The sequence below is a fragment of the Scardinius erythrophthalmus genome (assembly GCF_964197995.2).
Source record: "Scardinius erythrophthalmus genome assembly, chromosome: 22".
Lineage (NCBI taxonomy): Eukaryota > Metazoa > Chordata > Actinopteri > Cypriniformes > Leuciscidae > Scardinius > Scardinius erythrophthalmus.
In genome coordinates, this window is record NC_138242.1 from 5,491,181 (window position 1) to 5,513,407 (window position 22,227).

The 22,227-nt window shown below is 42.2% G+C and overlaps 1 long non-coding RNA gene across 1 annotated transcript; it reads right to left on the reverse strand.

The window, feature by feature from the left end:
- Positions 1–467: 467 nt before the first annotated feature.
- LOC308682639 lies at positions 468–6,694 on the reverse strand. The gene is made up of 3 exons (XR_014029174.1): positions 6,597–6,694; positions 5,527–5,594; positions 468–566 (listed from the first exon to the last, which is right to left on the reverse strand). It is a non-coding gene; the product is annotated as an uncharacterized lncRNA (long non-coding RNA).
- Between the last annotated feature and the right edge of the window lie 15,533 nt (positions 6,695–22,227).

Consider the following 22,227-nt stretch of genomic DNA (forward strand, 5'->3'; position numbering starts at 1 on the left):
CACAAGACAGAATACACGCATTCAAAGTAGCACACATGCTCATTCCTCAGCACAGATGAGCAAGTCCAGACAGGTTATTGAACCAAAGAACCAGTTCGAAATTAATGATTACAACTCAAAAGAACCGAATGAGCCTGTTCTAACTGTCAACGTTTTCCGAGGTTATCATTGCATAGTAACAACCGGCTCGTTCGGTTCTTTTTGAGTTGGACATTACCGAAAATCGTACTTTCAACTCTGCCTGTAAGTTGGATTTGTTCATTTCTGGACATGCTCATTGGCTCATTCTGTGCTGTGCAAGGAGCATATGTGCTACTTCAGATGTGCGTCTACTAAAGTTTGATTCTTTGAACCGACTTGACCGGTAACTGGCTTAAAAGAACGATTCGTTCAAGTTCACTATGTTGTTGTTTTTTTTTTTTTTGGAGCTTGACAGCATAGTGCACTAGGCTAAGACTTCCAAGACTCGCCGTTCAGTCATCCACCCTCGCAGAGCAGGTCAGGCATCCTGAGGAGGATGCACCGTCTCGGGCACGAATTGAGCTCAGACGCCCTGGAGGAATGTCCTAAAAAAAAAAAAACAGACTAAGTCAAAATGGCCCGGACAAAGTCAGATCCATTCACCCTCTGGAGGGCATTCTAGATTCATGAATGGAATGGAAAAGTGCGGCATGTGCATTCTTCAAATATCCTCATTCTGTCTTCCACAAATGAAAAAAAAAAAGTGTTTGGAGCTATGTGAGGGTTGGTAAATAATAAAAAACATTTCCATTTTTGTATATATATTCCTCTAAAATGTTGCCATCATGAGGACATTTGGGACCTTTCAGGTTTTACACACTAACAAAAAGTGTCCACACACACCCTCACATCTCTATATCTTTATAGAGATAGAGAAATCAAACAAAAAACACAGACGACTTTCAGGAAAAACTCTTGAGTTTTTGGCAAAGGTCTGATGGATATTTGTCCAAACTTTTATACTCGGCGCTGGCTTTGTACAAGTCTATGAATGTTCAGGAGAGAGGCTATGAAAATGTGCACACCTAAGGGAAAAAGAAACAGAGGAATAAAGAAATGTGGGGGGAGGACGAGGAGAAGGAACCTGGACGCTGTCCTGCATACTGACCCTGGGTCAGCTGCCTCTGATGTATGATCGAACATTAGTGTGCTCACACCACATTTATTAAATTGCCTAATGATGAGAAGATAGGGAGAGAAATATATGATATTAAATATCCCAGAGCCCACACACACACACACACACACCGCAGCCGCCTGTCCGGGCGGCCCTCGCTCCTGGAGGTAATATCGTCAAATAGGCGGGGGAGACGCTCACGGGGAATACAAATGTTGCCTTTAAGTCTTAGATGGGTGGCTGAAAATGTGGAAGCGTCCTGAAAGAGGAAGATTCAGTTCTTTAGTGGATTAATCACTGTCATCATCTGAACATTGTGAAGTAGCAATTTAGATGGTAAATACCAAGTTTGCACATATATCAAATGTTGATAGTGTGGCTTGCCAAACTTGGTCTGCACATTTCGGAAAGAAAGAGACTTATGACGAATAAACGTGCTTATTTGTTGTAGATGCAGCTGCATCATGGTGAAGCAAGGGGAATTCAGATTAGCTTATCTGAATATCAATGAATTGGTTCAAATGTTTATTGCTGAAGTTCTTTGGAAGAGCAAATACCTGACATCTCACTCCATTCAAGGTAATGGTCCACTTCCAGAGGTAGTCGAAAATACATTAGACTGGATTCTTTACGTAGTGTAAAGGGCTTGTGTGGTTGAATGCGTTCAAACAGCCACAAAAGACCGTCTACTCTTAATTTACTGACCTAATGTGTAAACATGTGAACAGCGCTAGATTTAAACTTTGTTGGCTGAAGATCCAAGTTTGGTTTGAAGATGAAAAACGTATTGAGCACAATGTTCTCTGACCATTCTTGATTTCTCACCGCATTCGGCATGGCCTTGCTGCTATCAGTGGACAAAAGAGACGGATTAAAACCCCAGGTGTTACGGGTATGTGTCTCCCTCATCTACCTATGATCTGATCGACCAATGCATATTAAATGGATATTTCTTCTTACTCTTTTCTTTTAGTAATTCTTACATTATTTACTCTCCCTCATTTCGTTTCAAACCCGTAACACACATGAAGATCTTTTTGATGAAATCTGAGAGATTTCTGTCCCTTCAAAAAATTCATAGAGATTGTTAAACTAATTCATATGAATCAAGCGGTTTAGTCCAAATATTCTGAAGAGACTTGATCTCTTTATATGATGAACCGATTGAATTTAAGCTTTTAATCACATTTAAACATTCATCAACTCACACATCAGTTGTGGTAAACGGAAGCTCAAGCATGTTTGCTTGACGGCCAATAACCAATGAGGTTCATTCTCGTGTTACGCATCACGTTTGAGCTTCAGCAAGAACCAATGAGGTTCATTCTCCTGTAACGCATCACGTTTGAGCTTCAGCAAGAACCAATGAGGTTCATTCTCGTGTTACGCATCACGTTTGAGCTTCAGCAAGAACCAATGAGGTTCATTCTCGTGTTACGCATCACGTTTGAGCTTCAGCAAGAACCAATGAGGTTCATTCTCGTGTTACGCATCACGTTTGAGCTTCAGCAAGAACCAATGAGGTTCATTCTCGTGTTACGCATCACGTTTGAGCTTCAGCAAGAACCAATGAGGTTCATTCTCGTGTTACGCATCACGTTTGAGCTTCAGCAAGAACCAATGAGGTTCATTCTCGTGTTACGCATCACGTTTGAGCTTCAGCAAGAACCAATGAGGTTCATTCTCGTGTAACGCATCACGTTTGAGCTTCAGCAAGAACCAATGAGGTTCATTCTCATGTTACGCATCACGTTTGAGCTTCAGCAAGAACCAGTGAGGTTCATTCTCATGTTACGCATCACGTTTAAGCTTCAGCAAGAACCAATGAGGTTAATTCTCGTGTAATGCATCACGTTTGAGCTTCAGCAAGAACCAATGAGGTTCATTCTCGTGTTACGCAGCACGTTTGAGCTTCAGCAAGAACCAATGAGGTTCATTCTCATGTTACGCATCACGTTTGAGCTTCAGCAAGAACCAATGAGGTTCATTCTCATGTTACGCATCACGTTTGAGCTTCAGCAAGAACCAATGAGGTTCATTCTCATGTTACGCATCACGTTTGAGCTTCAGCAAGAACCAATGAGGTTCATTCTCATGTTACGCATCACGTTTGAGCTTCAGCAAGAACCAGTGAGGTTCATTCTCGTGTAACGCATCACGTTTGAGCTTCAGCAAGAACCAATGAGGTTCATTCTCGTGTAACGCATCACGTTTGAGCTTCAGCAAGAACCAATGAGGTTCATTCTCATGTTACGCATCACGTTTGAGCTTCTGCAAGAACCAATGAGGTTCATTCTCGTGTTACGCTTCACGTTTGAGCTTCAGCAAGAACCAATGAGGTTCATTCTCGTGTAACGCATCACGTTTGAGCTTCAGCAAGAACCAATGAGGTTCATTCTCGTGTAACGCATCACGTTTGAGCTTCAGCAAGAACCAATGAGGTTCATTCTCATGTTACGCATCACGTTTGAGCTTCTGCAAGAACCAATGAGGTTCATTCTCGTGTTACGCATCACGTTTGAGCTTCAGCAAGAACCAATGAGGTTCATTCTCGTGTTACGCATCACGTTTGAGCTTCAGCAAGAACCAATGAGGTTCATTCTCGTGTTACGCATCACGTTTGAGCTTCAGCAAGAACCAATGAGGTTCATTCTCGTGTAACGCATCACGTTTGAGCTTCAGCAAGAACCAATGAGGTTCATTCTCATGTTACGCATCACGTTTGAGCTTCAGCAAGAACCAATGAGGTTCATTCTCGTGTTACGCATCACGTTTGAGCTTCAGCAAGAACCAATGAGGTTCATTCTCATGTTACGCATCACGTTTGAGCTTCTGCAAGAACCAATGAGGTTCATTCTCGTGTTACGCATCACGTTTGAGCTTCAGCAAGAACCAATGAGGTTCATTCTCGTGTTACGCATCACGTTTGAGCTTCAGCAAGAACCAATGAGGTTCATTCTCGTGTAACGCATCACGTTTGAGCTTCAGCAAGAACCAATGAGGTTCATTCTCGTGTAACGCATCACGTTTGAGCTTCAGCAAGAACCAATGAGGTTCATTCTCATGTTACGCATCACGTTTGAGCTTCAGCAAGAACCAATGAGGTTCATTCTCGTGTAACGCATCACGTTTGAGCTTCAGCAAGAACCAGTGAGGTTCATTCTCATGTTACGCATCACGTTTGAGCTTCAGCAAGAACCAATGAGGTTCATTCTCGTGTTACGCATCACGTTTGAGCTTCAGCAAGAACCAATGAGGTTCATTCTCATGTTACGCATCACGTTTGAGCTTCAGCAAGAACCACTGAGGTTCATTCTCATGTTACGCATCACGTTTGAGCTTCAGCAAGAACCAATGAGGTTCATTCTCATGTTACGCATCACGTTTGAGCTTCAGCAAGAACCAATGAGGTTCATTCTCGTGTTATGCATCACGTTTGAGCTGATTAATGTTTAAATATGAATTTGGACTAAACCGCATATGGATTAGTTTTACGATCTTTTTATGAACTTTTTGAAGCGTCAAAGTGGTAGTTGCGTGGCTATCAATGGAGGGACAGAAAGCTATCAGATTTTCATTTATGTTCCGAAGATTAATGAAAGTCTTTTGGAATTGGTTTGGAATGACATGAGGGTGAGTAATTAATGGCAGAATTTTAATTTCTGGGTGAACTAACCCTTTAATACCAGATGTAAACAGGGTAATGCTTCAGTTTTTATATTACAAAAATCTGCTGTTTAACGGGTGTGTAGACACTTCATATTCACTGTAGAGATATAGACATTCTATAATATTAATTGCTATAATCTGTATTACATGAATATTATCCAATGTTAAATTATTCCTTAAAAAAAAAAAAAAAAAAAAAAGCTGTATGATCTACAACAGTAGCCTATCTAAATAGGTTTTTATATATTGGTTAAACTTATTTCTGGCCTAGATGACTGGAAAACAAGCTATGCTTGGTTATGAAGCAGATAATATATGCATATGATTATATAGGTTTTGAATCTGGAGAGTGTACTGGGAACAGCCTTAACCTTCATTAATGATAATAGCAGATACAGTGTAGAAAACCTGTTTAGATAGGGATGCCACATGGAAAACTACAAGGCAAACAATTCAGCAACCAATGCTTTGATCAGCAGCAGATGTCAAAATCATCTCCTTACTTTCAGATCAAATGGCAACTCAAAGTCAATGAATCCAGAGGTGTGCATGTGTGGTGAAAATCACTTTCATCTTTCGCTCTCTTGATGGGACCATATAAGCCAGAGACTATACAGCCAGCGCTATCTATTATTTACAAGTCATCTATTTAACAATGCCGGTGGAGTATAGGTTTCTCTGAAAGAACCAAACATCTTAATTACACACCTGCCACCTACCAATGAAGTCAAGTCTAAATGAATAGAGTGTGATGTCAGTCTTGGGATTTTCACTAGAATCCTGAACTCTGTAGAAAAAAAGAAAGAAATGAAACAAGGGAAATAAATTATATGTTTGTGTTTCTGTGGCATTTGTAGTGTCATTTGTTTCATGCGTAATGCTAATTATGGATAGAAGACACTTCTAGGAATCTTAAATGAACATTACAAAAATGTTTTATGTTTCCCATAAATTTAAAGAAAAGCAATATTTTTTTCTTACAGTAAATCGGCAACAGGGTGAACTTGACTAATACAGTCAACAGATTTTAATCAATTGATTATCAATTAAATCGATTATGTCACAATTTTGTAAAGGGATAAAACTTATTTCATACACTTCTAATAAATAAATAGATTAATAAACATAGGAGCAAGCCATTACAAATCATAAGACACCAAATATTTTATTCATAAAAAGTGCCAGAATGAGATTAAATGTTGTTACAATAAAAAGTAGAAGGAATCAGCATCATCCAGGCCATTGTCAGAGCAATGATTTAATTGACCCGAGTCTTATCCTTTTGCCCATAAGCAAAGAATGTAAAGTATTATGTACATTAATATATGAAGGCAAAGTTCTCCCAAGCTAAAGTGATCTACTATTTTAATAACATCCTAAAGAGGTTCCTCCCGTTAAAATCACTCCACTGTGACTGTACAATTTTTCCATTAAACATTTATTGATATTGAAGGCATATAAAAAATAAATTAGTAAAAGGACTGGATTGTTTTACATATGACACTGAATTCAGTGGGGGACAATGGATCACAATGAGTTAGAAATAAGAGGCAATTCCTTTCATGATGTTCTCCTAGCAGCCCAAGTTAATAGCAGGTCCGCATTACAGGGACCAACTGAATTATACATCCAGTGCAATTCCTTGTGAAATAGCTCCATGGATGGCCTGAAATAGCTTGGCAGCTGAGCCCTAATGCGGCTGCAATTTCTCAGTGGAATATTTTCATTCTAAATAAGTCTGGTGGAGTCACCACGTGTTCCTAGGAACTGCTTATAATGCGACGCTTACCGATATCCAGACATCTACCGGGAAGCTTTGAGGTCACATTTCTTATCCTGTCATTCCTGCGCCGTCTCAAAGAGAAGCTACTCCAGCAGGAACCCCCTTGGCAAGGGTGATGTCATCTGCAGGCACTCTTCATGTTGACCCTGTGTGGCCCAGACAAATGAAAGCCATGCGGTTCGGCTTTGGAGAGATACTGACAGCGCTGCTTTGAAATGCTGATTATGCAGAATGTCCGCAGTCCCGCTGACTGAGTGTGTGCTCTACAAGAAGGTTTTGATCAGAGTGATGACCCTACCAGCAGGGGAAAAGCCCCACTCAGCTAATCATTAGACTTCACAGAGTCAGGGAGACCGAACATGCGAAACACACCACAAGAATTAAAGAGCTTCTGATATTCCAATGTATTTGGTACAAGTCTAATTTGGGCAAAACTAGATTTAGACCAGTGGTTCTCAACTGGCTTTGCTTCAGGATGCAAAATTAATTAGCGAGCCAATGCACTCGCAAAATAGTTTTACATTAAAACTGCATATTAGAATGTATTACTTTCTTTTTTTATTACTCATTTATTTCAACAACCTGCACTGGCCCAACAATAAACAAATCGACATAAAGTATATTTATGGATTTTACCTTGACATTTTTTTTTAAATAATGATTAAGATGTGTGCACTAACATGTATTTAAGGTGTTATGAAAATAGCTTTTTATTTGATGGTTACACCTCATACATTTTGTTTTTGAGTCATTAAATTTCACAATTTTCCATGACAGTGTTATAAAACATTTCCAAAAACCATAAAATGAACAAACACAGAGAGTACATTTCTAAGGAAATGGCACACTTTTGCACGTCACTGACCCAAATATACAAATTAAATTTCAAGAATTAAAGGGACAGGTATGGAAGCTTGTTTCCGCCATGGAATAAAACAACTTAAAAGGTAATTGCGATTTAAAAAAAAATCTCAATTCTGAAAAAAACTCGCAATTGAGTGTTATAAAGTCAGAATTGCGGAGAATTCAGAGAAAAAAGTCAGAATTGACAGTTTATATCTCGCAATTCTGACATTATAACATGCAGTTGCTACTTTATATCATGAAAATTCTGACTTCATAACTCACAATTGGCGGAAACATGCTTCCACAGATAATTCACCTAAAAAGGACAGTTCTAGACTTTCTTTCTAGAGTGGAATACAAAAGATCACAAGTCTCAGTATTTTTGGCCATATTCTTTTGAGTTCCACAGAAAACTGAAAGTCACACGGGTTTGGAACAGCATAAGAGTGTATATAAATGATGACAGGATTTTCAATTTTGTATGAACTAACCTTTTAAGGACTCTTCTTAGGCATCATATTCCTTCACATCTAAGTCTGGAACACCATCAACCCCGGATCAAGGTCAACATCAGAGACCTCGTTTATCAGCGAACTTTGATTAGAAATATTGGCAGCTGAGAAATGGTTCTGAGGAACCAGATAGGATGTGAGCTTCCTGACCATGAAAAACAGCTGTGACCGTACAGTGAGTCTGGATTAAAAGCCACGATGAGGATGTGACATGTCACTCAACGCAAGACAAATGGGCATAGTCTGTCTGTATACACGTAAGCGCTAAAACACGGTCAATACCAGCAGGTTGGAGACAAGAAGGTCAGGAATGGAACAAAAGAACAAAAAAGATTCCCCGATGTTTCTCACCCCTTTCCCTCTCCCTCTGGTTTCCTCAAGGGATGTCTGGAATCTGCCTCAAGGGAGCGAAAGATCTTGCTGCATTACTCACCCCATGACCCCATAACCTCACCAAGTGTCCTTTAAGAGAATGATGAATGGCTGCTAAAGTATGGCTGTTTACTTGTGATTTATAAGGAGGTGGTAATATTTGCACTGCTCTTCCATGCTAAAAAGACCAGCCATAACCAAACAAAGGCCATTATCTTGCTGGTTTAACATAGTTAAACGGGTTTCCCAGCCTAGTCAAGCTGGTTTTCAGTTGGTCGAGTTCATGTTTAGCTGAGAAGCTCGTAACTCCTTTGGAACCATGAAACTAGACCAGCCTGACCGGCGATCTTGTAGTCAAAGCCAACTCATTCAAGTCCAAGTCCAAGCCAAGATTTGAGTAGGTTGAGTCTGAGTCAAGACCAAGTCTAGAAGAGGATCTAAATGATTCAGACAATGGACATATGCTTTCCTTTGGTGTGAGTTTCATGTCAGTGTCACAGGAACCTCTGGGACGCACACAGTGTGCTCCATACAGAGACACAATTGAACAGAATGGATCATATGCGTGAGTCGACACCGACCACAAAATGTATTCGTAGTGTTGTAATACTTGAGACCGGACTTGGTCTCCAATCCGAGACCAAACCACTATTTACTGGTTCAAGATGTTTTTGCAGCAGGTTTGAATGAATGACTCTTTACTTTGATGTTCACAATTTTTATAAATACCCAATTCCCAACCAGAGGTATGTGTACATCAGTGGGTACTTGGAACAAATGTTGCTTTTGCTTTGTTAAACCTAAATGCAGCTATAAAATAACAGATTTCTGGAACGGCTTCAGTTTGAGATTCAGCAAGTCGCTTGACAAGTTTTTTTTTTTTTTTTTTTTACCCACAGCATTGATTAATTTTGGTTTGAACTCAGTGGATAATTGTAACAAAGGAAATTGTGTTTATATTAATATAATAAAGCCACATGATATACATTTATGGATTGGTGTCAATTAAGAGGTACTAAAGCCTCACTGATTGGGCTGTAGGGGCACAATAAAGGTTGAGAAACACCGTTTTACTACCTCCATTCTTCGTCATTCTGACGTACTAATTAGTTTTCTGCCTGAAGGCCAATCCATCATAGTCTGTTGATGCAGAGCAGAATGAGATATTCATGATCTATTCTGTGTGACTTGTGTTAGCCTGTAATAACTCATATCTTCAGCTTTCATGTGTCAGCATTTTGCACTGAAGTTTTATAATTCCTACAGGCAAGAATCTCACCTAACCGTAGAACTCAACAGGCTGCCCAGGGCGAAGAAGAGCAGTGGAAAAGTACAACTCCAGAGAGCTTCGATCTAGGCCAAAGACTATTACATAACCCACTGACAGGTTCGAACAATGGCATTCATAGTTTCCCTTAGATGACTGGCCTCAAAACAGTTACTTTGTGATGAACTGAATGTTACTCCTCTCTTTCTTCTTTCTCGCATCCTTGCACATTTTGACATTTGCCATCGCTAGTGTGTGTCCTTGTCAAAATCAAAATTTCAACCAAGTGCTTTTGTAGGAGTTTGGCTTTTTTTATTAGAGTGGATAATGCTTAGTAAAAAACTGTTGGGGAATAACTAGCAATGTTAACAAACTACATTTTTCTGTAGCATGCTATGACAGTAGCTGAGATGTTATTGTGCCACATTTATCTCATCCGATATGATTCAGAACATGATCAAGATTGCGTAGGTGGATGTGTTCGGGGAATTTGCCTGTTAAAAGTATAACATTTAAAGCCCCTTAAATGAACAAAATGACTCGAAAAAAGATTTGTTCATTTTGATGAGCGAAATCGAACTAGAGAGTCAGTAAAATGATCCAAACTTCCCATAACTACTTAGCATTAGCTTATAGTTAAAATTATCTTATAACTTGAAGTTAGTTTCAAAGTGTAACACTTAAGTTCAGATGAAGATGCACAAGGTTTAATAGATAAAACCAACTAGACAGCCAACCTGCAAAACAGTGTGCTAGCACACAGACAATACCCAACAAGGAGTGCAGGTGAAGGAACAACTTAAGTAGGAACACAAACGAGGATAATTAATCACACAGCTGACACATATGAACTACTGATAACCATAGAAACCAACGAGTGATGAGAAATCTGAACAAAGACGTGACATGAAAACAAACGGTGACACAAAGTAGCTTCACGTAACAGCAGATTAGTTGTATTAAAATAGTCTAGCTTTTGCAACATCAAGCAACTTAACATTAGCTTAACTTGTAGTTAGCATTAGCTTATAGCTTTAGATGTTACAGTTTCAAAGTAGCTTGACATGAGCTGTGTTGTGTTAGAAACAGACAAGCTACATAGCCTACGTTTTACCAATGAGTAGCAATATAGCGTAGATGTAGGCCTACCTGTAGATGTTTCTGTGCCACACATATGGCTATCATTCAGTTGTAGGATATTGCCCCTTTACAGCTTTATAGTACTTAGCCTTAGTTCTTGAGAAGTTACAGTTTAAAGTAGTTCCCTTTCAAGGGAACTCGCGTTGCGTCGAGAATGACGCTATGGGGAACGCTTTGCGTGATGACGTCTTGAAGCACATGTAAAATCAGTCCAATGGTGTGGCGGAACGTCAGAGGCGGGTGACGTCACATACCAGGAAACTATAAAAGCCGGCCCGAAACAGAAAACGAAAGCTTTCTGAGTCTTCAGTTGCGCTCTGTGTTGAAATCTGTCCTTGTTATTTGGTGTTGTCTGTCTATATATATATATATTCAGTTATGGCGAGCAAGCAGCAGTATCGAGTGTGTGTCCATCCCTGCCCGCGTTATTTAACGGGAGGTGACACACACACTCTTTGTGTTGTTTGTTTGGGAGAGGAGCATGCCCAGTCAGCACTCGAGGGTGGTGACTGTGTGCATTGCTGTGCGCTTCCATTGCGTACGCTCCGATCCCGTTTGGCTCGGTTCAATCCCGACCACGTTCCCCAGGGCTCTGGTCCCGCTGTTGCCGAGGCACAGCGGCGATCTCAGACCTGGGGTTCGCAAATGGATCTATCAGTGGATGTTGAGACGGGCTCTGCCTTATCTCAGCAACCGTCTGATAGATCCAGTGCCTCTCATAAGGGTGTGGAAGCACGCGCTGCGGTTTCTTCCCCCCCGATGGAGGCACCAATGCTGCAATTGTCCAGCTCTGAGGAGGTGGACGTTGTTAGTGTTGACGCTGGGTCTGAGGATTCGCCACCTCAGTCTCATGCATTTGAGGAACTGCTCGAAGTAGTTACTAGAGCGGTCGACAGATTATGTATTGAGTGGCCAGAAGATAGGCAGGACGTTCGCTCGAAAAGTAAGCTCGACGAACGCTTCCTGCCATCTCGTGCACAGCCTCAGCGCAGAAGCCTTCTGTTTTTCCCCGATCTCCACACCGAGGTGTCGAGATCATGGGGGAAACCCATGTGATCCAGAGTTTATAGTGCACAAACATCACACTATTCATCCATCTCTAACTATAAGCAGCATGGTTACGGGGAGATGCCGAAGGTGGAAGAGACGCTCGCGAGCTATCTCTCTCCAGCAACGGCATCCTCCCTGAAGGCATCTGTATTACCCACCAAGCCAGTTAGAATGACTTCATCCCTGGTTAATAAAGCTTATTCCGCCGCTGGCCAAGCTGCAGCATGTTTACACACTATGTCCTTGATGCAAGCATACCAGGCAGAATTATTGGGTGATTTAGATGAGGGCGGGGGAATTGGTCCTGATACAGTCTCTGAACTGCGTAGAGCCACAGATTTGTCTCTCAGGGCCACCAAGGAGACGGCTAAATCCATCGGCCGCTCTATGGCAGTAGTAGAATCTTTGACAGCGTGGAAGCTACTGTCAAATGTTTCTCGTTGGGTCCTGCAGACCATAGAAAAAGGGTATCAGATTCAATTCAAAAGACGCCCACCTCGGTTTATGGGGGTCCTGCCCACAGTGGTGGGCCCCGAGCAGGTTCTGGTTATGGAACAGGAAGTGAACACTCTGTTAGAGAAAGGGGCCATAGAATATGTACCTCCCTCCAACAGGGAAACCGGGTTTTACAGCCGGTATTTCATAGTTCCGAAAAAGGACGGGGGATTGCGTCCCATTTTAGATCTTCGAGTTCTGAACGAATCAGTCATGCAGCTCAAGTTCAAAATGTTAACATTGAGACAGATCGTGCCACAGATCAGGTCCGAGGACTGGTTTGTCAAGTCAAGTCAAGTCATCTTCATTTATATAGCGCTTTTAACAATGTAGATTGTCTCAAAGCAGCTTTACAGAGATAAGCGTATAATTTAAGGTAACAGAGATTGTTTCGGCTTTACAGCAGAGTTAAGTTATTTCCATCTAAAGTTAGTTTTAATTGATTTGGTTCCGTTGCAATGATCATTTGTTATTAAATTAGGGGCCGCTAAGACGACACCATTCTCTCTACACAGACTTTAAACGCGAACCTGTGAGAAACGCTGATGGCGGTCACATGCGCATTTAGAATGGGTTCTATAGTTATGTGCGTTAGAATATACGCAGGTTTGGAATTCCCTACAAGCCAAGCCTAAACAAAATACTTGTCTTTCCTTATAAATTTGATAAGGAATTTTATTTTATTTGTTGCTTTGGGGTAGGACCGCAAGACGAATTTTCCCGACAACGCCTTATCTGTAGAGGTTTGTCACGATAGACCTCAAGGACGCGTATTTCCATATTTCTATCCGTCCGTGTCATTGGAAGTTCCTGAGGTTTGCTTTCGGGGGCAAAGCATACCAATATCGAGTTCTTCCATTCGGCCTGGCTTTATCACCCCGCACTTTCACCAAATGCGTGGATGCAGCTCTGGCGCCCCTGCGCCTTCAGGGTATTCGCATCATGAACTACATCGACGATTGGTTGATTTTAGCTCAGTCGCATCAGTTGGCGGTTCAACATCGAGATGTTGTTCTCGCCCATATGAAAGAGTTGGGGTTACGGCTGAACGCCAAGAAGAGTGTGCTTTCTCCACTCCAGAGGACCACTTTCTTAGGCGTGGTTTGGGATGCAGTGTCGATGCAGGCGCGCCTGTCACCGCCACGTATAGAGTCCATCCTTGCAGCTGTGAAAAGTGTAAAGCTAGGCCAGCTACTCACTGTCAAACAGTTCCAGAGACTGTTGGGTCTCATGGCAGCAGCTTCCAACGTGATACCTTTTGGACTGCTGCACATGAGGCCCCTGCAGTGGTGGCTCAGGACCAGGGGGTTTTCCCCGAGGGGCAACCCATTTCGCACAATCAGGGTCACGCGGCGATGCTTACGTGCCCTGGTTATGTGGAAGAAACCTTGGTTCCTGTCCCAGGGCCCAGTGTTGGGAGCTCCTTGTCGTCGCAAACTGCTAACGACGGATGCTTCCCTCACGGGTTGGGGAGCGATCCTGGAGGGTCGCTCAGCTCAAGGTCTGTGGGAAGACCATCATCGTTCCTGGCATATCAATCGCCTAGAGATGTTAGCTGTCTTCCGGGCTCTGAGGAGCTTTATCTCAGATCTCAGGGGACACCATGTGTTAGTACATACGGACAACACGTCGGTAGTCGCCTATATCAACCACCAAGGGGGTTTGCGCTCGCGCCCGTTATCCAACTTGGCACGCCATATCCTCTTGTGGTCCCAGGGGAAGTTACTGTCACTCAGGGCAGCTTACATCCCCGGGGTCCAGAATATAGGAGCAGACACTCTGTCGAGGCAGGGGCCGAGGCCCGGGGAATGGAGGCTCCACCCCGAGGTGGTGGAGCTGATATGGAGGGAGTTCGGCCAAGCACAAGTGGATCTGTTTGCGTCTCGAGAGACTTCTCACTGTCCACTTTGGTTCTCCCTCACGCATCCAGCTCCTCTGGGACTGGATGCTATGGTTCAGACGTGGCCGAGGCTACGTCTGTACGCCTTTCCCCCAGTTGCTCTGCTCCCGGGAGTTCTGGAGAGAGTTCGCAGGGACCGGGTTTGCCTGCTTCTTATAGCCCCGCGTTGGCCGGGCAGAGTATGGTTTCCCGATCTGGTCTCCCTCCTCGACGGGCATCCTCTGGAGTTACCCGTCATGAGAGACCTTCTGTCCCAGGCAGGGGGCTCAATATTTCACCCCCGCCCAGAACTGTGGAACCTGTGGGCTTGGCCTCTGAGGGGGCCCAGCTCATAGAGTCAGGTCTCTCAACTGAGGTTGTTGAGACCATTCTACAGTCCAGAGCTCCCTCCACGAGGAAACTTTATGCCCTGAAGTGGAGAGTCTTCACTTCTTGGTGTAGTGACCGTCGGTTGGACCCAGTTAACTGCCCAATTGGTACAGTGCTGGAGTTCCTGCAGGACCGGTTCACAGCAGGTCTAACCCCGTCCACTTTAAAGGTTTATGTGGCGGCCATTGGTGCTTACCACATTCCTTTGGGTGGAATGTCTGTGGGTAAAGACCCTTTAATATCCCGTTTCCTTCGTGGCACTTGGAGGCTGAGGCCTGCAGTTCGCTCTAGGGTTCCGCCATGGGACCTGTCCATTGCATTACAAGGCTTGTCCCTGGCCCCCTTTGAGCCCATTGAGGAGGTTCCTGAGAAGTTTTTAACGCTGAAAGCTCTTTTTCTTCTTGCTATTTCCTCTCTCAAGAGAATAGGGGATCTCCAAGCGTTGTCGGTGGCTCCGTCATGCTTGGAGTTTGCTCCGGGTATGGTTAAAGCGTTTCTTCATCCAAGACCGGGTTATATTCCCAAGGTCCCCACTAATGTGGCTAGACCTATTGTTCTGCAGGCCTTCTGTCCTCCTCCCTTTCAAAATGCTGACCAGGAGGCTAATAATTTGCTTTGCCCTGTGCGGGCGTTAGACGCGTATGTCCACAGAGCTGCCCTGTGGCGAAAAAGTGATCAATTATTTGTGTGCTTTGGGTCCCCTAACAAGGGAGGTCCAGTGTCTAAGCAAAGGATGAGCAAGTGGGTGGTCGAGGCTATCTCACTTGCTTATGAGGCGGCCGGGCAGCCTTCTCCTTTGGCTGTCCGGTCACACTCTACTAGGAGTATGGCGGCCTCTAAGGCTCTTATATCAGGAGTGTCTTTACAGGACGTCTGTGATGCGGCAGGCTGGTCCTCACCGCACACTTTCGTCAGGTTTTACTCTCTGGATCTAGACTCTGCTCCAGGGTCTCATGTTTTGTCTTCCTAGTGCTGCTCTACAAGATTTCACACAGGACAGACATTTGTAGCTATGGAGGCGTTGGTATAGACGTTCCCCATAGCGTCATTCTCGACGCAACGCGAGTTCCCTTGAAAGGGAACGCCTCGGTTACGACTGTAACCTCGGTTCCCTGAAGAGGGAACGAGCGTTGCGTCGCCTTGCCATATCTCCTTCATGCCTGTCAGCTCGACTTCAGACTCTTACGAAGCTTTCCTTTTCTGTTTCGGGCCGGCTTTTATAGTTTCCTGGTATGTGACGTCACCCGCCTCTGACGTTCCGCCACACCATTGGACTGATTTTACATGTGCTTCAAGACGTCATCACGCAAAGCGTTCCCCATAGCGTCATTCTCGACGCAACGCTCGTTCCCTCTTCAGGGAACCGAGGTTACAGTCGTAACCGAGGCGTTTTCTCAATACTGATGTGAGGTAAAAAATAAAATAAAATAAAATAAAAAAGGATTTTCAGGATTAAGAAATTTAGAGGCAAGAAAAACAAACAAGACGGCGTGCTAATGTTGATAAAGCCATTATTAACCAAACAAATAGGATTGAAAGCATACTTCTTGACTTTGGTGTAGTCAGAGCCCAAGGCATTTGTTTGGACAGCAGTGCTCTGTGGGTGGTGACGGTCTATCTTATGAAGACTATTGAAACCAGATTTTGGGGTCTGTTCTCTATAACCTCCTGACATCACCTTGTTCTCCCCCAGTGCTACATTTTTTAATAAAGGGGTGTGTAGCATTATATTAGAGAATGTGAAACATCAAGGGAGCGCAATATTGACTCCACCCATGTCAAGACATCTGCTAAATGAGTAATAGGGCATGCTGTAATTGTAATATGTACTAATGCACACAAATTTACAATCACATAAAATGTGGGTTGTGTCACAAGCTATATCTGACACGTTCTAAAGTGGGTTTTGGAAGATTATAGTAAAAAGCAGTTGACAAATGTTAAATTCAGTTATATTTCCCTTGTGAGTGTGTTGCACACCGCTCAGCGCATGTGTTTTGTCATGTTCCTGGCTCATACGTCCTGTGGAGAGGTTTGTCAGTGCTGAGGTGAAGGTCACGCTCTTGGAGGCCAAAGGTTAAAGGATAAACCATACTAGTACAGGGTTTAAACTTAAGGACAGATAAAGGTGGATACTTTTTACAGTCTACCTTCAATGTGAACTGGTTTTGTTCACTGAAGACCACCTATCGCTCTTTAGACAGCTGGAGTTGTGCTGTTTTGCACCTCATCAGTTGAGTTGAAGCCTGATGGCGAAAATCTGTTAAAGCAAATTCTTTTTACTCACCTTCATGTCATTCCAAACCCGTTTGAATTCTTTCTTCTGTGGAAAACAAAAGAAGATATGTCACGCTGGTCTTTGCCATACAATGAAAATACATAATGACTTTGTGATGTCAAATTACTATAAAGAAAAAAAAATCTCCATGATGGTGTTTTCCTGTCATTTTTGGCTCCGGTTACCATCTTGGGTTTGGAACAGCCAGTAAATAATGACATTTTTAGTTTTTGCATGAACTGTATCTTTTAGTCAGGACTTCACAATTAAATTCAACACTAACTTAGACGTAGACATGTTCATGAGGTAAGACGTAGACATGTTCAAACTTAGACATCATAGACAATATGACTGATTAAATCTCATACACCTTACTGCATGTGAACCCTGCAGGATTGCAGGAGGGACATTTAGTTCCTGGTAACTCCTAGATTACTAGAAACAAAGCCGGACCACACCAGTCTTGCACATTCCAGGACATTATGATCAGACGACAAGTTCTTCCTGCTTCTATCAAGGATAGGAAACTTGACTTGGGCCTTTAAACAGAGAGTTGTATAGTGATCATGGATGTTGTGTGCTCCTTCTCTTTCTCTTGTTCTTCCTTCTCGGGTATGTGTGACAAAAAAATCCCAGTTTTGAGATTTACAACATGCTTTTTAAAAATACATCTCAGAATACAGACTTCCTGGAGAGTTTGTTTGTGCTTTTTATAGCTTAGAGAGAGAAGGGAAACACTAAAACTGAGCAGCGCCAATTTTGGGTCTCTGATCATCGGGAGTAGGTCGCAAAAACGGCAGAGCAGTGGTCATTACCGCATTCAAAACACATGCCTCGGATCTTTAGCCTTTACAGTGTCACAGCACGTATTACATTGGAAAATAGCCTGTGAGAGCCTACCTGCCTATTAGGAGGAATGCGGGAGGTTTTGCACCAAAGAGCGCCGAGGCTCGGAGTCTATCATTTACTGCTGACTGAAGCCATACGGCAGCCCTCTTAAAGTTACAAAAATGTGCCGGGAGCGCAAAATACCACAAATATGCAATAAGGGTGTTTGTGTGTTCTGCAAAGCAGAGTTTTTTTTTTTTTTTCTTTTTTTTCTTTTTTTTGTAACCAATGGGGTTTTTTAAATGAGGAAAACCTGATCCCTAAAGCTAAGCCTTATAGTAAATTATTCAACATCTACAAATAGATCAAAATCATTGGCCCATTATTAATTCAGTGAATTTAAATGTAGTCAAATTGAGTGTTGTACAGCAGACAGATATATCTTTGCAGAGATTTTTTAGGATTTTGTAAAACTTCAGGGGATATATGTTAAGGTGAATGTCACATGAGATGTTTCTGCATCAAATCTCAGCCTATAACCAAAAGAAAGGAACATTTAAGGTCTATAGGAATATTATTATTATTATTATTATTATTATTATTATTACAGTAGCAGTAGTTGAAGTAGTATTTCGTTAGCCTCATAGCATAATGATTGTTTTTCCTTGTTTTCCAAAGACTTTGAAATATGACTTAGGCAATTATGCTATGAGGCTAACGATTTGCAATGACATAAATAAATGTATTTTTTATATAATTTCTGTAATATTAATAAAAATGAATAAAAAAATACTCTGATATTACTATAATTACAGTTATAAAAAACATTTCCACAAGGGAAATGAATGTTATGATGCAAAAAAACAAAAAAAAAACAATAATTTATGCCATCATCCCCCAGGTGTTAGTGTGTGAGCGCAGGTGAGAGCGAAACAGCACACATTGCCTTCTGTGTTTAAACAGTGGCCCAGACCAGCGTGAAAGACGCTCGGGACAGTTTATGGGACTGCCGTTGTCCTGAACATGTGCACACCTCCAAAACGTGCAATAGGAAAACCGAGTCTCAGACAGTGCGCGGATGCTAAATTGAGCCTCTTTCAAGTCTTCTTGCTCTTGAATGTTAGCCAGGCTAACGTCAGACCTCGTCTCATTGAGACGTGGTCTGGGAACCACATGTTAATTTTCTCGTATTTGAGGCGTGGTTTACGAATGACCAGCGCCATTTATTGGGCGCTACGAATGTCTATCAAATGCGCCTGTACGTAGCTCATAGCCAGTTGTTTCAATTATACCAGATGACGTATGTAGAGTGACAGAAATTCAACGAGGAAGAAGACGAAATAAACTTGCATTCTAAACTACTTAGAACACTATCTATCCGCGAAAAGGAGTGTGTCATCATCATCAACAACACAATGTCTTTCTGCCATCATTTTTCCATCATGTCTGAAATAAATTATATTGCTGCTCTGTACTTGTGGAAGTCCCAAACACGGAGGAAAGCCAAACTTCGACGTGTCTGGGTTCACAGCACCATCCAGAGGCGCACTCAATTTGGTGAATTTCACCGTCTTCACGCGAATTTTCCGCTCGAGTAAAAAATTTGCAACTTGCGCGAAAGACGCGTTTGAGGTGATTATCGAGCTTTCGCGGCAAACACGTCGCCGAATTCGCGTCTATTCGCGTCTTTGCATTGACTTTGTAACGTTATGTAATCTACTGGCGAAATTAATTAAAGGGGGGGTGAAATGCTATTTCATGCATACTGAGTTTTTTACACTGTTAAAGAGTTGGATTCCCATGCTAAACATGGACAAAGTTTCAAAAATTAAGTTGTACGTTTGAAGGAGTATTTTTGGAACAAAAGTTTTCCGGTTTGTCACAAGTTTTGGAAAGTTTTTTTTGAGTATGGGCATGTGTGACGTCAGAAGTAGCGGAATTTCCTTATACAGGTCCTAAGGGCACTTCTCACGGAAGAGCGCGCGCGCACCCATAGACCAGAGCAGAGACATTAACTGAACAGAGCAAGAGAGCGAAATGTCATTTGCAGATCGTCTAATGCTTAAGGATCGAGCAGTCACAATGATAAAGGTTTGCGGTCGTGCGTTGGAACCGAGCTGTGAGTAAAACTGCTTCAAATGTCTCTGTGTGTTGTTAGCTATCGGCGCGTTAGCACAGCTTTAGCTTCGCCCACACGGCCCGCCTCCAGCCGCTCGTTTTTTTCCAGAAAGACTCGGTACAGCCTGTCTTTCTTTTATAAATATAATAAAACTAAAGACTTTTTGGAGATATGAAGGATGCAATACTACTCTATAGGTACTCAAGATTAACAGGAGATTGAGTGAAAATGAGCATTTCACCCCCCCTTTAAATTCGCGTTTGGTGTGAACACGCCATAAGGCTGCATCGAAAGGTAACTTCGCGTCTGATGCCATGTTGGATCCATAGATATAAACAAACTGCTTCGGTGTGTCGCATAGACGTCGTCATCGTCTTGCTGCTCCCTCCCCGTTCTGTGATTGGTTCCCTTTTTGAGGGTAAAATCTGGTCCATGGTGTCCAGGCTGCCTAGCAGAGTGAATAAAATCGCACTGCGCAAGGCAGCATGGGGGAGCCCAGGTTACTTGAATGTACAAATTCACACAAATTCTCAACATGCCCGTCTAGCCGAGTATAATCATAGTCGGTTTTATCTTAACTGAACGTAAACGCATGTGTAACATTGTCAGTATATTGGATCCGTGCATTAGGTCTTAAAGTGACAGCAGCCTAATAAACATGTTGCTGAGTATTTGTATCTTTGCTCTGTTGTATTTATGCGTGCTGTTGTTTGTAGTTTGATTATTTATTCATATTTGCTTAATTTTTTATTTGAAAGTAGTCTTTCTTTCCCCTGAACATAGCACATACAGAACCGTGAAACTAAAACTGTGATACAAACCATATAATTAAAGGGTGAAATATGGCATGGACGTTCCTAATAAGTAATCAGCATCGGTTCCAAGCATAATGGAATTGTGTTCCTCACACATGCAATGTTCCACCAATGGTAAGCAATTTTTTTTTTAATTATTATTATTACATACAGTATATTTATGCACAAACCAGTATGAGACATTCCTGGTTCATCAGAGAACAATATAGTTTCCTTTGTGGCCAGTGGAAAAACAAATAAGTGTTTAATTGTGTTTCCACATTGCTCTTGGGTAGAAGCAATATACATTGCACGTGAGCTAGGGTAAACATACATTAACACATCTCTCTTTATTATATAAAGTAGCATTCATGTCTCTGATGCGTGGAAGCTTTCAAATATAAGTGACAGTTGAAGCATGACCTTACCTTTGAAACTCATTTCCTTTCATATGTGAGCTGCAAAATAGATATGATTAAAGTTGCTGTGGTGATTCAATTTCTTGCAGATCCCACCCCACCCCCAGCATTCATTTTATCTTCTCAACAAATGCACAGAATATTTGGAGTTCCCTCTGTGAGGATGCGTTCATTCATACAGTTCTAGATAAACGTAGATTAGACAAGACCTTTGCTCTGTTTCAAAACCTATTGACCTGCCTACCTAGACAGCATTTTTAAGGCAACACAGATGCACTCCAGACGCAAAGGTTGCTCCAAAGGTTAGGGAAGGTATCATTCACTGTCAGAAATAGGGGTACAGTAGGAGTCCATTTCTGTCCCCCAAGGTACAATCTACACTAACGTACCCCATAGGGCTTATTATTGGCCCTCAAGGTACATATATGTACCGTTTCTTTTAAAGGAGAACTCCGGTCAATTTTAACATTGAGCTCATTTTTTTGTACATTTGGAGTGCTGTCAATACAGAGAACAACGACAAAAATCGGTGTTGCCTACACCATGTTATCCTCTTTTTAAAATTTGCACCCTGTTGACTTCAATGGGGCAAGTTTTAAACCAGCTTTTAGCCTCTTAACATCCTTGATGTGTCATTACAAGTGCCCAGCCATGTGAGTGATTCCTTTATAGTAATCGTTTGTCGAGTTCACACGCATAGGTTTAGTTACCTATAATCACGCGCGTGAACTCGGCAATCGATTACTATGGACTTCGACCGAAAACAGGATGTAAATACAGGTATGTGCGCTGGCTGAATAAACATCATTTTTATTCATATCTTTCACATCTACTGCAGTCAGATTCACCCGTGTTCACTCTGAAGGAATCACTCACATTGGCTGTGCAATTGTAATGACACATCAAGGATGTTAAGAGGCTAAAAGCTGGTTTAAAACTTGCCCCATTGAAGTCAACAGGGTGCAAATTTTAAAAAGAGGATAACATGGTGTAGGCAACACCGATTTTTGTCGTTGTTCTCTGTACTGACAGCACTCCAAATTTACCAAAAAATGAGCTCAATGTTAAAATTGACCGGAGTTCTCCTTTAAAGGTTAAGGTATAGTACCCTTGAGGGTACAGCCCCAGTGACAAGCCATTGCACCCCTAAAGGTACAATTATGTACTTTATTTTCTGAGAGTGTTCATCTTCACAGCTGACAATGAGAGAAATGCCGATTATACATATACTTATATTTCATTCAATAC